Source organism: Carlito syrichta, unplaced genomic scaffold (genome assembly GCF_000164805.1).
Source record: "Carlito syrichta isolate Samal-C Ts95f unplaced genomic scaffold, Tarsius_syrichta-2.0.1 Scaffold277477, whole genome shotgun sequence".
Lineage (NCBI taxonomy): Eukaryota > Metazoa > Chordata > Mammalia > Primates > Tarsiidae > Carlito > Carlito syrichta.
The window spans coordinates 367,527-382,863 of record NW_007221573.1 but is presented as its reverse complement, the minus strand read 5'-3'; the positions used below and the strand labels follow the sequence as shown (position 1 = coordinate 382,863).

Sequence of the window (15,337 nt, the reverse complement as noted above, 5' to 3'; positions counted from 1 at the left end):
ATGAGATTTCATCAAAATTAAACAATTACATTCCTTAAAAGACACCACTTAGGAATGCAAGCCAATATTCACATTAAATACTTCTGATAACTGACCCATATCCAGAAAACATATATATAATAAAAAGAAAAACAACCTAAATTTTTAAATGGATAAAAAGTCTTGAAAAGACACATTTAAAAAGGAGACACAGAAATGGCCAATAGGCACAGGAATCAATATTCATCATTATTAGTCATCAGAGAAATGTACATTAAAACCACAATAAGATATAATTTTGCACCTACAAAAATAGTTAAAATTAAAGGACTGATAATATCAAATGTTTACAAGGATATGCAAAAAAAAAAAAATTGGAATTCATCCAGTGTGGATGAGATTGAAAACTGATGTAATCACTAGAGAATTTTTAGGTACAGTTTCTTTTAAACTATGACCAGTAATTTTTTTCTACTACGTATATAACCTAGAGAAATAAAATTGTTTGTACAAAAAAACTTTAACAATGTTTATAGTAGTTTTATTCATAATAGTTCCGAACTATTATTATACTATTCCAAATTATTATCTTCCAAACTGAATGCTATCAACAGGAAGATGAATATACAAGTTACGTGGTATATTCATACAATGGACTACTACTCAGCAATCAAAAAAATCATGAACTACCGTTATACCCAGCAACATGAATAAATTTTAAATGCATTGTGTTTACTAAAATAAGGAAGTCAAAAAATACATACAGTATGATTCCAGTATATGAAGTCCCAAAACAGGCAAAACTAATCTATGGCATTTGAAAACAGGAAACATTTGCCTGAAAGTAGCACAAGTGAACTTGCTAGGTGATAGAAATACCTTACATTTATGGAGTCAGTATTCAGGTATATGAATTAAAGCAATCAAACCAAGTATTTTACAACTGCATTATTTGCATATAAATTATACCTCTATGAAAAACAATCAGCCCAAAGTATCACTGTCAGTTTCCAAATTACGCAAAATCCTCTGCACAAAGAGTTCTAAAGGTACTAAAATGTCAGTGAGAGGCTTGTTTGGTGAGTCATCACCAGGATGTGCTGTTTTATGGCAACAACATGCACCAATAAATTTCAACTAACTTCCTCCCCAAAAGTCTCAAAATTAAATTATTAAGCCCCTCTCCCAAAAATATCCTCGGTATTTCAATGTAATATGTAATTCATTCTGATTTCTTGAGCTAAAGTTAATTCCCTAATTTCATTACACTCTAGATTGACAACCATTAAAGTAGACAGTATGAAAGGGGGTTAAATGCATGTCATTGCCATGCTTTTTAATTATTGAAACAAACTGGTATGTTTCATAAATATGTCTTACAGATATTTCATTGTACATGTGCTAACGTACAATGTATATAAAGTTAGGCATATCAAGTTTTAGCACTTACTTGAATCACCTGGGAAGCGTGTTAAACATATGAATGCCCTAACCCTATCCTATACCTTCAGACTGTGGGGAAGGGTCCAAGCATTTTTTAAAATAAATAAATAAATCTCCTCATATACTAAAGTACACCAAGTTCTATTCACATATAAGGCAATGCAAAAATGATATAAGAAAAAAATGTTCCCATTCCCTTGGTAGAGAAGTAAATTAGCAACCCTAAATGGGAAAGCCTAACTCAAAGAATTTACATCTCAACTTCTCAAATGTTAAAGTATATAAAAATCACCTAGAGATTTCATTAAAATGTAGATTTTGATTCAGTAGGTTTGGTTTGTAGTTGAAGAGTATTCTTTTCTCCTATGCTTTAAATGTTTGTCCCTGCCAAAATTCATGTTGAAACTTAATCCCCAACAGGGCAGTATGGAGAGGTGAAACTTTTAAGAATTGATTGGGTCATAAGGGCTCTGCCCTCTTGGATGGATTCACCCATTCATGGATTAAGGGACGTTTAGATTAATAAGTTAATGAATTGTCATGGGAATGGGACTGGTGACTTTATAAAAATAGGAAGAGAGACCTGAGCTAACATGTTCATCCCCTCATCATGTGAGAGCTGTGCCCTACACAGCCTCAGCACTCTGCAGGGTCCTCACAAGCAACAGAGCTTTCACCAGATACAGACCTTGAATTTCTCAACCTCCATAATTTTAAGAAATAAGTTTTTTTCTTTATAAATTACCCAGTTTGGGGTATTGTTATAAGTAGCAGATATTGTACTAAGACCATTTCTAGCAAGTTCCCAGGTGATGTTGATTCTGCTGGTTTATAGATTGTAATTTTAAGTATTTAGAATCTAAAGGAACTCCAGTTTTTGTCTTTTGTTGGTTTTTTTCCCCAAAATGAAAATAATGTTGAAAATTCCATAATGATCAAGACATTATCCCTATATTTAAGCATCTGAGCTTTGATATCTCTGACTTTCTGAAACAAAAGTAGTGGTGGAGGTAGAGAGGTCAGTAGAATTGTGATACAATAGCATGAACTAAGAGTATTTTAATATCTATTTTAGTTCAGTTGGAATACTAAGAAAAAAGACTCAAATAAATAAAATCATAAATTAAGAGGAACTGATAACACAGAAATACAAAGAATCATAAGATACTATTATAAAGAATCATATGCCAATAAATTGGATGACATGAAAATAGATAAATTCCTAGAATCTTTTTTTCTCACTCTCACCCAGGCTTCAGTGTAGTAGCAAAATCATGGCCCACCACAGTCGCAAGCTTCTGGGTTCAGAAGATCCATTTGCCTCAGCCTCCTGAGTAGCTGGAACTACAGGTGGACACTACCATGCCAGCTAATTTTTTTGATTGTTTGTAGAGACAAGGCCTCACTATGTTGCCTAGGCTGGTCTCAAACTTCTGGGCTCAAGCATTCCTCCTGCCTAGGCCTCCTAAAGTGCTAGAAAACTGGCATGAGCCACCACGCCTGACCAGAATCATAAAACCTACCAAAACTGAATGATGAAGAAACACAAAATCAGAACAGACCTATAACTAGTAAGTAACCTCCGAACAAATAAATGTCCAGAACCAAATGGCTTCATGGTGATTTCTGTCAAACATTTAAAGAATTAATGCCAATTCTCCTCAAACTTTTCCAAAAAATTAGAGAAGAGGAAATACTTGCTAACTCATTTTATGAGACCAGATTTATCCTAATACCAAAGCCAGACAAGAATGCTACAAGAAAAGAAAATTATAGGTCAACATCCCTGCTGAATATGGATGTAAAATTTCTCAATAAAAGTCTGGCAAACTAAATTTAACAGTACATTCAAAAGATGATACACCATGACCAAGTGGGATTGATCCCTGAAATTCAAGGATGGTCCAACATATGCAAATCAGCAAACATGATCCATCACATTAACAAAAAAGGATAAAATCATATGATTATCTAAATAGATACAGAAAAAGTATTTGACAAAATCCAACACCCTTTTATAATTTTTTAAAAACTCATCAAATTAAGCATAGAGGAAATAAACATCTACATAATAAAAGCCATGTATGACAAATCCACAGTTAACATCATATTCAATAGTGAAAAACTGAAATATTTTTCTCTATGATCAGGAACAAGACAAGGATGCTCACTCTCATCATTTCTATTCAACATTATACTGGAAGTCCTAGCCAGATTAATTAGGCAAGAAAAAGAGACAAAAGGCATCCAAATTGGAAAGGAAGAAGTAAAATCATCTCTATTTGCAGATGACAGATCTTATTATAGAAAATCCTAAAGACTCCACACAAAAACATGTTAAAACAAATAAACATTTTTGATAAAGTGATAGGATGCAAAATCAACATACAAAAGTTTTATTTCTATACATTAAGAATTAACAATCTCATTTGAAATAGCATCAACAAGAATTAAATATTTAGGAATAAGTTTAACCAGGAAGGTGAAAGATCTCTACACCAAAAACTATACAACAATGATGAAGGAAATTAAAGACACAGATAAATGGGAAGATATCTGTGTTCATGGATTGGAAGAATTAATATTATTAAAATGTCCATATTACCCAAAATGACCTACAGATTCAATTCAATCACTATCAAATTCCAATGTCTTACAAAATTAGAAAATTAGAAAAATAATCTAAAGTTTGTATGGTACCAAAAAAGAAACCAAATAGCTAAAGCAAGAAAAACAAAGCTGGAAGCATCACACTTCCTAATTTTAAGTTATATTACAAAGCAAAATAATATGGCAATATGGCACTGGTATAAAAATAGATACACAAACAATGGAACAGAATAGAGAGCCAAGAAACAAACCCACATAGACAGTCAACTAATTTTCCACAAAGGCACAAACAATACACAATGGGGAAAATATAGCCTCTCAATAAATGGTACTGGAAAAACTGGATATCCACATGGAAAAAAACGAAATTGCCCCATATCTTACACCATATCCAAAAATCAACTAAAAATGGATTAAAGACAAATGTAAGACCTGAAATCACAAAACTCACAAAAGAATATACAGGGGAAAAACTCTATAACATTGGTCTTGGCTTGACTCTTGGTTTATCAACAAAATCACAAGTAACAAAGGCAAAAATAACTAAATAGGACTACATCAAACTAAAAACTTAACAGCAAAGGAAGTAACTGACATAATGAAAAAGCAACCTACAGAATGGAAGAAAATATTTGCAAACCATATATCTAAATAGAGTTTAATAGCTAACCCATTAATATCTAAAGTATATAAGAAACTCATTCATGAAAGCAAAACAACTTGATTCTAAAATAGGCAAAAGACCTGGATAAACACTTTTTCAAAGAAGACATATAAACGTGACAGGTATAACAAGACACTCAACATCACTAATTATCAGGGAAATGCAAATCAGAACTACAAGATTCTAACTCCTGTTAGAATGGCTATTATCAAAAATTCAAAAGATAGTGTTGGTAAGGATTAGAGAAAAAGAAATACTTGTATAAGTTGGTGGAAATGTAAATTGATGTAGTTTTTATGGAAAACTAAAAAGTTTCCCCAAAACATTAAAAATAGAATTATTACATAATCCAACAATCCACTACTGGTTATATTTCCAACGGAAATAAAACCACTATCTCAAAGAGTTAGCTATAGAGTCCCATGTTCATTGCAGCATTATTTACAGTAGCCAAGATATTAAAACAGTCTGTGTCCATCAACTAATGAATAAAGAAACTGTGTGTGTTTCACAATTATAACATAAGCATACAGAATGGAATATTATTCAGCTTTTAAAAATAAGGAAATTCTGCCATTTGCAACAGGACAGATGAAACTTTTTATAATAGAGTATGCTTAGTGAAATAAGCCAGAAATGGAAAGACTAACATTGCATGATCTCACATATATGTGAAATCTAAAAAATAAAAGTCAAACTCATAGAAATGGAAAGTAGAATGGTGGTTATCAGAAGAAGGGGGAGATGTTGGTCAAAGGGTACAAACTTTCAGCTACAAAATGAATAACTGCTAGAGACCTAATGTACAGCATGGTGACTATAGTTAATAATAAAGTACTGTGTACTTGAAATTTGCTCTAGGATAATAGATCTCAAGGGTTCTCATCATACAAAAACATTATACATGGGTTAGGTGATGAATAGGACAGCTAGCTTGATTGTGGCAATCATTTCATAATGCATATTTATATCAAAACGTCATGTTGTACACCTTAAATATAAACACTTTTTATTTATCAGTAATACCTCAAAAATCTGGAAGGGGAAAATGTTTAACCTCACATAAGTAAGAATGAAAATGAGTGGGAAAAACAGCATACAGGTGAACAAAGCCTTCAGTGCGATCAATAGGCCAATGGCATGTTAAGTTAACAAAAAAGTATATTAAGGAACATACCCAGGCGTGGTGGCTCACACCTGCAATCCCAGCACTTTAGGGGGTTGAGGGAGGAAGATCACTTGAGCCCAGGAGTTTGAGACCAGCCTAGGCAACATAACAAGTCTTTGTCTCTACAAAAAATTTAAAAATTAGCCAGGCATGGAGACTTGTGCCTGTAGTCCAAGCTGCTCGGAGGCTGAGGTAGGATTGCCCGAGCCCAGGAGGCAGAGACTGTCATGAGCCGTGATCATGCCACAGCACTCCAGCCTGGGTGACAGAGTGAGACTCCAAGTCAAAAAACAAAGCCCATGCTTCCAGATCTATTTCACATGCCATTTGGGGACCCTACATTAGGTTCATATACCTTCTCAGTAGTTACAGATATAAAGGGGCTAGTGTGACATTTGGGGTGAGAGATCCTGGACAAAGATGCTAATCTGCCTCCTCTCAGCAACTCTGTCAGAGCTTTATGAGAAGCACAGGCACAGTGCTGCATTTCACCTATGGAAACGGGCGTAACCTGCATCCAGAATTGCATACAGCCTGCATGTGATGGTAACTTCTACAGTTTCAGGGTCTCTGTTAAGTGATCCTTGCATTCGGAATATATGCCACCTTCTCAAACATGGAATTCTGCTTTTAAAAAATTCCACCTTTTAGTGCTACACAAATTACTCTTAATGGGCAATGGACAAAGAGGAAATATAGTACTGTAGGATGTTAAACTGAGCTTACCTTTTAATATGGAATGTGCACCAAGCTAAATATATATCAAGACATTCAGGTTAGGCATTTAATACTGCCATTAACTTAACTGTAACTTGAAGGACATCTTTCTCACAGTTTTTTAATACTAAAAAAATAAGAAAGGTAAACCTGTTCCATTGTAACCTTCCTTTCAACCATGAAAATAATGATATTCTCTGTCCTTACAGGATTATTGTGATCATGAAAATGTATAGTTTAAAAATTGCTTTGAGAACTAAAAGTAGATCTACCATTCAATCCAGCAATCCCAGTACTAGGTGCCTACCCAAAGGGATGGAGGTCATTATACAAAAAAGACAACTGAACTCATATGTGTATCACAGCACAATTCACAATTGCAACAATGTGGAATCAACCTAAATGCCCACTAACTGATTAGTGGATAATGAAAAATGTGGTTTATATATACCATGGAATGCTATTCAGCCATAAAAAAAAGAATGAAATAATGTTTTTTGCAGCATGGATGGAATTGGAGGACATCATCCTAAGTGAACTAATTAGCAGGAATGGAAAACCAAACATCGCATGCTCTCGCTGATAAGTGGGAGCTAAACTAAGGAACTGCAAAGGCATATAGAACAACAGCATAATGGATGCTGAAGACTCAGAATAGGGAGGGTAGGAAGAAGGTGCAGAACAAAAAATCATCTACAGGTTCAGTGTGCACAGGTGGGAGTGGTGAGCACATTTAAAGACCAGACTTCTTCACCACTATACAACTCATCCATACAACCAAAAATAATTTGTTGCCCCTAAAGCTATTGAAATAAGAAATAAAATTTTAAAAAAAACTGTCCTGAGAGAACATCAGTTCATTTAATCTTGAGAAGTGTCATGGAAAATGGGGCTTACTTGGGTCATAGTTTGCCGACTACATGCACTCTGGTAAGCAACAGACTCAAAACTTAAAATCAAGTTTGTTGACTCTGGATTCAACAACAGTTTAGAACTGTTTTTCCTAGATGACAAGTATATCGATTTTAGCACAGTGGATCATAATCTGATTTTCACATGAATTAGATAACCCACTTTCAAAACCAAAGAGCTCTGTAAAAATTTGAGACTTATTTTATTTTCAGAAGAATCAGGAAATAAAGAGATCAATTGATTGTTTACTGCCCTCTTTTGATTTTTATATTTCTTCCATTTCCTTACTTTATACATTATATCACATTCCAGTGCCATCATCGCTAATATTTTATTAACATCAAAATAAATACTTGTAAGTAATTTCTCAGAATAGTGGACACAAATGAACACAAATTACATGTCCCCTTGAAATTAATGTATCTTTCAGGGGATCCATGGAAAGACACAGGAATGAATATGAGGAGCCACCAGGAAAGACATAAAAGCTTTCAAAATGAAGAACTGTCAAAAAAGATGCCATCGCAAAATTTGGTTGCTGTGTTTGGCTGTAAAACACTCAAAAGTGAAAATTAAAAATAGTCTCCTCAGGAGAGACTAACTCATTCTTATTTAAAGGCTCTTTCAACTAAATTGTAAGACAGGAAAAGGTGGGGAAGCTGAAATTCTGGTCCCTGCCCTTTACACACACTCATCTATAGTGTTCTATATTCTGACATTAAGATTCTAGATGGAAGCATCAAATGGAACAGAAGAGAATTTAGAAGGGCAAAATACTGGCAAACAGGTAATAACAAATTAAGAATTTGTGTGTGTGTTGGGGGGGGTTGGTTTGTTTGATCTATTATTAAAACCAAAAAATGGTTACAACTTTTAGAATTACATAGGTCAGATCCCATCCCCAGAAATATGTAATTCATCAAAGTCACTTTGTGTATGTATGATTTATGGTTAACTAAACAATTGACATTTGTTTTGTATTTCTCTAAACAACAGCTTGGTATGCCAGGCAGGACTGATAATTATAATCCCCATTTTATAGACAGGCTAAGGCTAACAGAGCAAAGAAACTACAGTATTATTTTACACACTGTCTTAAATACTAAGGATACAAAGATTCTCCCCCGTTCTGAACCACAAAGCCTCATGGGGACGAGAAACACATAAATGCATATTCAATGACAATCACCACAGTACATGTTCCAAAGAGGCCAAGTAACAAATAAGATAAACGTGTCACATAATGGCTCAGAAACACTGCAATCTAAAAAACAGGACCTTAAAAAGATACTTGAAGAGATATATTCCTCTTAAAAAAAAATACACACGTAAATCAAGAGAGAGAAATATATGGCATCCAGAAAGTAGTGAACCCAAGACAGAAGAGCAGCAAAAGGTTATTCCAGGACATAAAGCATCTAGTAGCTGTGCTACAAGTGTAGAAAACAGTACATCCACAAGGAGACCAGACAATAGGGTGCTCCAGAAGAGTCACCTCCATGAGGAAAACAGAAGGGATCATGATAAAATATATAATACAAAAGAAAATTTGAAAAAAACTAAAAATCTGTAGGTGGCAAAAGGCACAAGAGGAAAAAAGCAATTGTGAACTACTTCAAAAAAAAATCAGCTATTCAAGTAAGGAATATATTTATGGTATATTATTTGACCAAAAAGTATAAATATTTATGTACTCATAATAAAATAACTGACTATTGACATTAAAATGATGCATTAGGTGGGTGGGTAAAAGAAAAAGAAGAAAAATAAGGAAAATTTTTACTAATTATAATAATAATATAATATTATCTAAAACTGATAAACCAGAGAATTGAGCATAAGCACATTTATTTTAAACTATAGAATAATTACAAAAAACCAATGAAAAGAAATGGAAAGGTGTAAATCTAGAATAGGAAGAAAAGGCAAAGGGATTTTTAACTTTTTATTATAAGCTTTTAAATAATAGTTAATTTTAGCCACTTGTATTTATTATGTTTGCACAAAGTATTTTCAATAGAGATGTCAATATTTGTTTTATAAGACTAGGAGAAATAAGTTGAATAAAATATGCAAAGCGTAAAGAGAACCTGATCATTAGTGAGCTCTAGATAAATTTTATCATGATTAGAGATAAAGATACATTTAAATTTGTTTTAAATGACAATAAACACTGAAATAAGAAACATACAGATTTATAGCCAACACACTATTTAATATAGTTATTACATTTTTATTTTAAAAATTAATAAGAAACTAAAGCATTTATTTTTAAACTTGCTTTGTAAAAATGTTTACTCTTCTTACAGTGACTAAATATTCTTTAATATTATTCAAATATTATGCTTGAAACACAAAAATGGAGTAATAATTCATTTCCAATGGAAAAAGTTAAGGGTAAAAGGAAACACCATAAAATGCTGGTTTTGAACCATGACCAAGGATAACACAAATGAAGACTGAACTGTCTTTCAATCAAGATAATAGAGGAAAAACTAAACTATCTACTCCCTCCAAAGAAAAGTATATTTTTCCAAAATTGATGTTATATGAAGAGGTAATTAAAAGGTATACAACCAAAATGAAAGGATAAAAGCATTATAGAAGTGTTAAGCAATGAATTAATAAAACTGTATATTGTTTTTTCTGGAGAAAAAGGAGGAATCAAAGCATTTCTCACAACTACATTAACAGCATTGGCTTCTGGCCATTTGCTGAAGCTAAAAACCCAGGAGCACACATCTATCTTCCTTATCTCCCCTAACATTAAATGGGTGACCCACGAGGAGGAGACCACTTTGCCCTTTGTCATTCTTCTTCATGCCTACATGTTCAGGGCCTCAAACTGTAGTTGGCACATCACTGACAATAATGTTGGCTTAGTTAAATCCTAATTTTTCTACTTCCAACATCTCATCTATCTTCCCCTGGCTTTATCCCCACTGATAATGCCTTCCTCGTCTCACACTTAGTCTACAAAAATATCTACCTAAGGTGTCTCTTAACTGCTGGTCACATTCCATCTAATCTAAACTGCTGGCTCCAGAATTTGCTTTCGCACTGCAGAGGGGATGAGTGAGTTCTTGACAGGTTTATAGAGTTCCGTGGATGGTATCCCTGAAAGCCACAGAGGGGAACGCAGTAATTTGGTTGTCCGGAGTTTGGAGGAGCAGTTTAAATATATAGTCTAGCCATAGTAACTTCGAAATGTTCAAACAACAAAATAATATATATGTTTTAATAATGAGACCAGTAACAGCCAAGAAATGGAGTGCCATGTATTTTATTCGCCTGTGTCAGCAAATCCACTGAAAACAGGCCATAGGATTCTGTTGGTGATTTTAAACTCTACTTAAAAATGTAACTGTTTTCTCTATCCCTAAATTCCTCTCATATTAACATCGATTCGCCTAATTTCTTAATTTTTTTCTTAACTCAGTTTCAATCTTGAAAATGTCACAAAAGTAAAGATATCAGTTTCCAAAGGGAAAAGTAATGAAACTCTTAATATCTGACTCAGGTCAAAATTTTTCTCTGTCTAATCTTCCAGGTCATCACGATACCCCCCAAAAAGTTCTGGACAGCAAGTCAAGTAATATGACTTCTAGTTCTGGATGTGCCTTTTTTACATATTCAGGAAATATGATGTTAAGGTATCTAAAGTTAAATAATACAGGATAATAAACTCAAAATAAGTGGCACGGACAAAAGAGGGGTAAGTAAAAGAAAATGGATAGAAATGAGCAATTTTTGTTCCGGTAATAAGAATAAAATCAATAATAAGTAGTGACCCTAGCACCCCAATTGTGGTTTCTAAATATCACTTCCCATTAAAAGGAACCAGGGCTCTTTGGGGAAAAAAAATAGCAAAATCCAGATCTGGGTAAATGAGACATGAGACAAAGAAATCTGTCATTCTGAAAACAGGAAAACTCAAAATCTATTGGATTAGGTCAAAGGGACCCAATAGCCAATTTGAAAGGCTCCCATCAACTAAAGATGAAATCATTTGATAATTTAATGAAATAACTGCAATGGATTGAAATAGAACAATTTATTAAATATTTGAGTTCATAATGACAAATATTTTAAAACAGTAATGTGTCAACTTTGAAGGTCGCTAGGGCAGAAGTAAAGAAAAAAAGAGAATAAGCATTTATCCTACTTTTCCTACATGGATGATATTTCAGGATAACAAAACAGTCAATGAGGAAACAATAAATTTTATCAGAAACACAGAATTAGAAAATGATATTTTGTAACCCCTAATAAAATCATGAATCTAGACAAGGACCACCAGTGGCTGCCAATATTATTAGGTGGAAGGTTAGAGAGGAAATATATGACAGATGCATGAGGTTCTACTACACATGAACCAGTTCACCTAACTTAACATTATTAAAGTCAAAGAAGACATGTATTCCTGGAGACATGATATAACAGGAGGAGCACATCACCATTTGTAAATTATTTTTTGCCAATAAAAAATAAAACCTAATTCTACTTAAGCCTTTATAGCAACCCAATTATAAGAAATTCAGGAAAGTGTCAAATGACACCAACAGAGTAAAATCTAGAAATTATAGAATTATTCAATATATAAATGGTATGAATAAAAGGGTAAAGGGACTGAACAGACATCAGTTATATACAATTTGGATTTTGTTGAGATCCTGATTCAAATCGCTAAATGTAAATGATCAGAGAAACTTAACACGGATTAGATATTAGATGGTATCAGAGAAACTTAACATGGATTAGATATTAGATGGTATCACCATTCTTTATAATTCATTGTGTGTAAGAGTAGCATGGTTGTTGTTTTTGCTTTAAGCATTCATATGGGAAAAAAGGATGATATAAAAAGAATAAAATGATAGGTCACACAGTGAGAGAAACATTTGTAACATATATAATCAACAAGGAATTTGTATTTAGAATACAAAATTTATTTTTATATCTTTTCTAAAATAAATAATAAAGCTGACTTGTTTTGTCTTCTTTTACTCTAAACCTTTTTTAATAGTTGGACTTACTGGGGCCAGGGATGGTGGCTCACACCCATAACCCCCACACATAGAGAGGGAGGCGGAAGGGAAAGGATTGCTTGAGCCCAGGAGTTCAAGACCAGCCTAGGCAACATAGTGAGACCTCGTTTTTACAACAATAAAAAAAATTAGGTGGGCATGGTGGTGGGCGCCTGTCGTCCCAGTTACACTGGAGGTTGAGGTGGAAGGATCACCTGAGCCCAGGAGGTCAAGGCTGCCATGAGCCATGATTGCACCACTGTACTCCAGCCTGGGTGACAGAGATGCTGACTCAAAAAAAAAAAAAAGGTCAGAAATATTCTTATTACCTGTTCTTAGGGTCAGCTAATAACAGCAGTACTCTCCCAGAGCAAGCACGATAGTAGCATAAACAGCCATGGCACAGAAGAAAGTCCTATGTTGAATTATTTGTTTCTGTATTCAAAACAAAACAAAGCAAAACACACACACACACACACACACACACACACACACAATTTAAAAAAACCTCATCTGGTTTGCAGTGTTTCTAGACTAATTACCAAACTGTGGGATGGGGAAAAATATCACTTGAATATGTGTGTGACATATATAATTAAATTAGTATGATTACCACCTTTTAAAAAATGCTATTTTACTGAGTCATTCTCTAAAAATTCAAACAACTTTTTTTATTAAGTTGTCCCTTCTCCCAGTCTCTTGTTTCAAGCTGAACTAATTTAAGATTGCCTGATTAATAAAATAACTCAATCTGTACCACTTTTTATCAAAACCCAATGAATGTCTGCACCTATATTAGCAATACTAAGCAAGATATTATGGGAGTAGTTATTGCCCCAATTTTTCTAATAAAGTTTAATGAGCTTCAAAGATTGTGAAATCATCAAGTGGACATCATGTTAAATTTCCTGGAAAGTTTAAAAGACTTGGTCTAAGTCTGAATTATTCATTTCTAAATTATTCCTAATTCTAAGACAGCAAGTACAATTAGTGCTAAGTATTCCATTAACATTTCTTATATTCAAGTCATACATAGGATACACTAAAGGGTTTCCTGGCAATACGTTATGGTTCTTTGGAGCCTATATAATTGATTTATACTATGTAATTAGGTTCATTTTTTAAAGATTTGGATTATTATGTTTCTATTTTGAATGATCGTGGTTTCATGATTGTTGTTGTGAGAACACCACTAATGTTATTATGCCATTTAATATAAATTGCTCATTAGGAACACAGCCCCTCAAAATAATAATATTCCTACTGTGGATATAAACCACTTTATAAGTGATTTATAGCATAGTCTTGCTACAAGTACTACACCTATGCCTATCCTGAAGTACTCTGGGTTTACAGGAAAAACTCTAGTTTTTTGTTGTTGGTGGTGGTGGTGGTGGTTTTTTGTTTTTTGGTTTTTTTGCAAGGAGAATAACAGTATATTGATATTATGAAAATAAAAATTCATATAAAAGCACAAACCTTTTAAAGGCAATGAGGAAATAAAACAAACTAAATGGTAAGAAGCTATTTACTTATATGGCACACAAATGTGTGCATGTATACATATATATATGCATGTATATGATATAAAGTCTCTTCTACATAGCATAAAATGCAGAACTAGAACAAAACATACTGGTAATGTTAGTAGATTTAATAACAAAATCAAATTAAATAATTTGCTATATACACAAGGAACTCAAATAAAAGATTCAGGAAAGTTAAAATTAAAGAATAGTTTAGTGATTTCTAAATTTATTTCACCACTGTCACAGAAAATGCTATGAATGATTCGAGTCTTTTGAAATCTGCTGTGATTGCTGTATGACACAGAAAATTATCAATTTTGGTAAATGTTTTATGTAAACTGCCAAACACTCACATACTGTTTTCATAGGGATTCGTATTCTTTGTAAACTAACTAGGAAAAATATGCTATGTCATTTAGTACTTCTATACTCTTAAACTGTTTCTTTTATTCATCATTGAAAGAAATGTGTTAATGTCTCCCATGATGATAAAAAACTTGTCTTTTTCCTCTTACAGTTTGGATTTTTTTCTTTACCTAATTTAAAGGTCTATTACTGAGTGTGTGGAATTTTGAATTTTATACTTTTTTTTGTAGGGTGACCTCTTTATCATTTTGAAATAATGATTTTATTAATTTTTTAAATTGTGTAACATTTTCACAGCTGCATGAGCTTTCTTTTTTTATTTTTAATCAATATTTTTTATTATGATTTTGTGTTGGTTTTTTTTGAGTTGGAGTCTCAGATTGGAGTGCAGATTGGAGTGCAATCTGTCGCCCAGATTGGAGTGCAGTGGCCACTCCCGGCCACCGCAGCCTCGACCTGCTGGGCTCTGGCGATCCTTCCACCTCAGCCTTCTAAGTAGCTGGAACTACAGGTGCACGCTACCACACCTGGCTAATTGTTTTTGATTTATTATAGAGATGAGGTCTCGCCAAGTTGCCCAGGCGGGTCTCGAACCCACCGGCTCAGGCAATCCACTCACCTCAGCCTCCCAAAGTGCAGGATTACAGGCTGAGCCACTGAGATCGGCTTCTAGTTTTGATGAGTGGCAAAATTGATAAAGGCTTAGAATTTAAGAAAAATGATTATAATTATCTTTCTAAAGTTGTAACTTTTACCCTTTCAAAGAAAACTGCTAATCATGAAAAACAAAAAAATTCATTGTACTTACATGGAACCAAAGAGAAGACCTGGGGAAGAAACTAAAATTTGGAGGTAGTAAAAAAACAAAATATCACCAAGGGAAAGGCACTGAAGCATAGGTAATGAATTGATATGAGCATAA

General features: G+C 33.6%; 1 protein-coding gene across 1 annotated transcript in view; it reads right to left on the bottom strand.

Annotated features, from left to right (window-relative positions):
- Nucleotides 1–15,337, bottom strand: part of LOC103254377 (collagen alpha-1(XXI) chain) — a 114,634-nt gene that overhangs the window by 60,982 nt on the left and 38,315 nt on the right. The window lies entirely within an intron of this gene.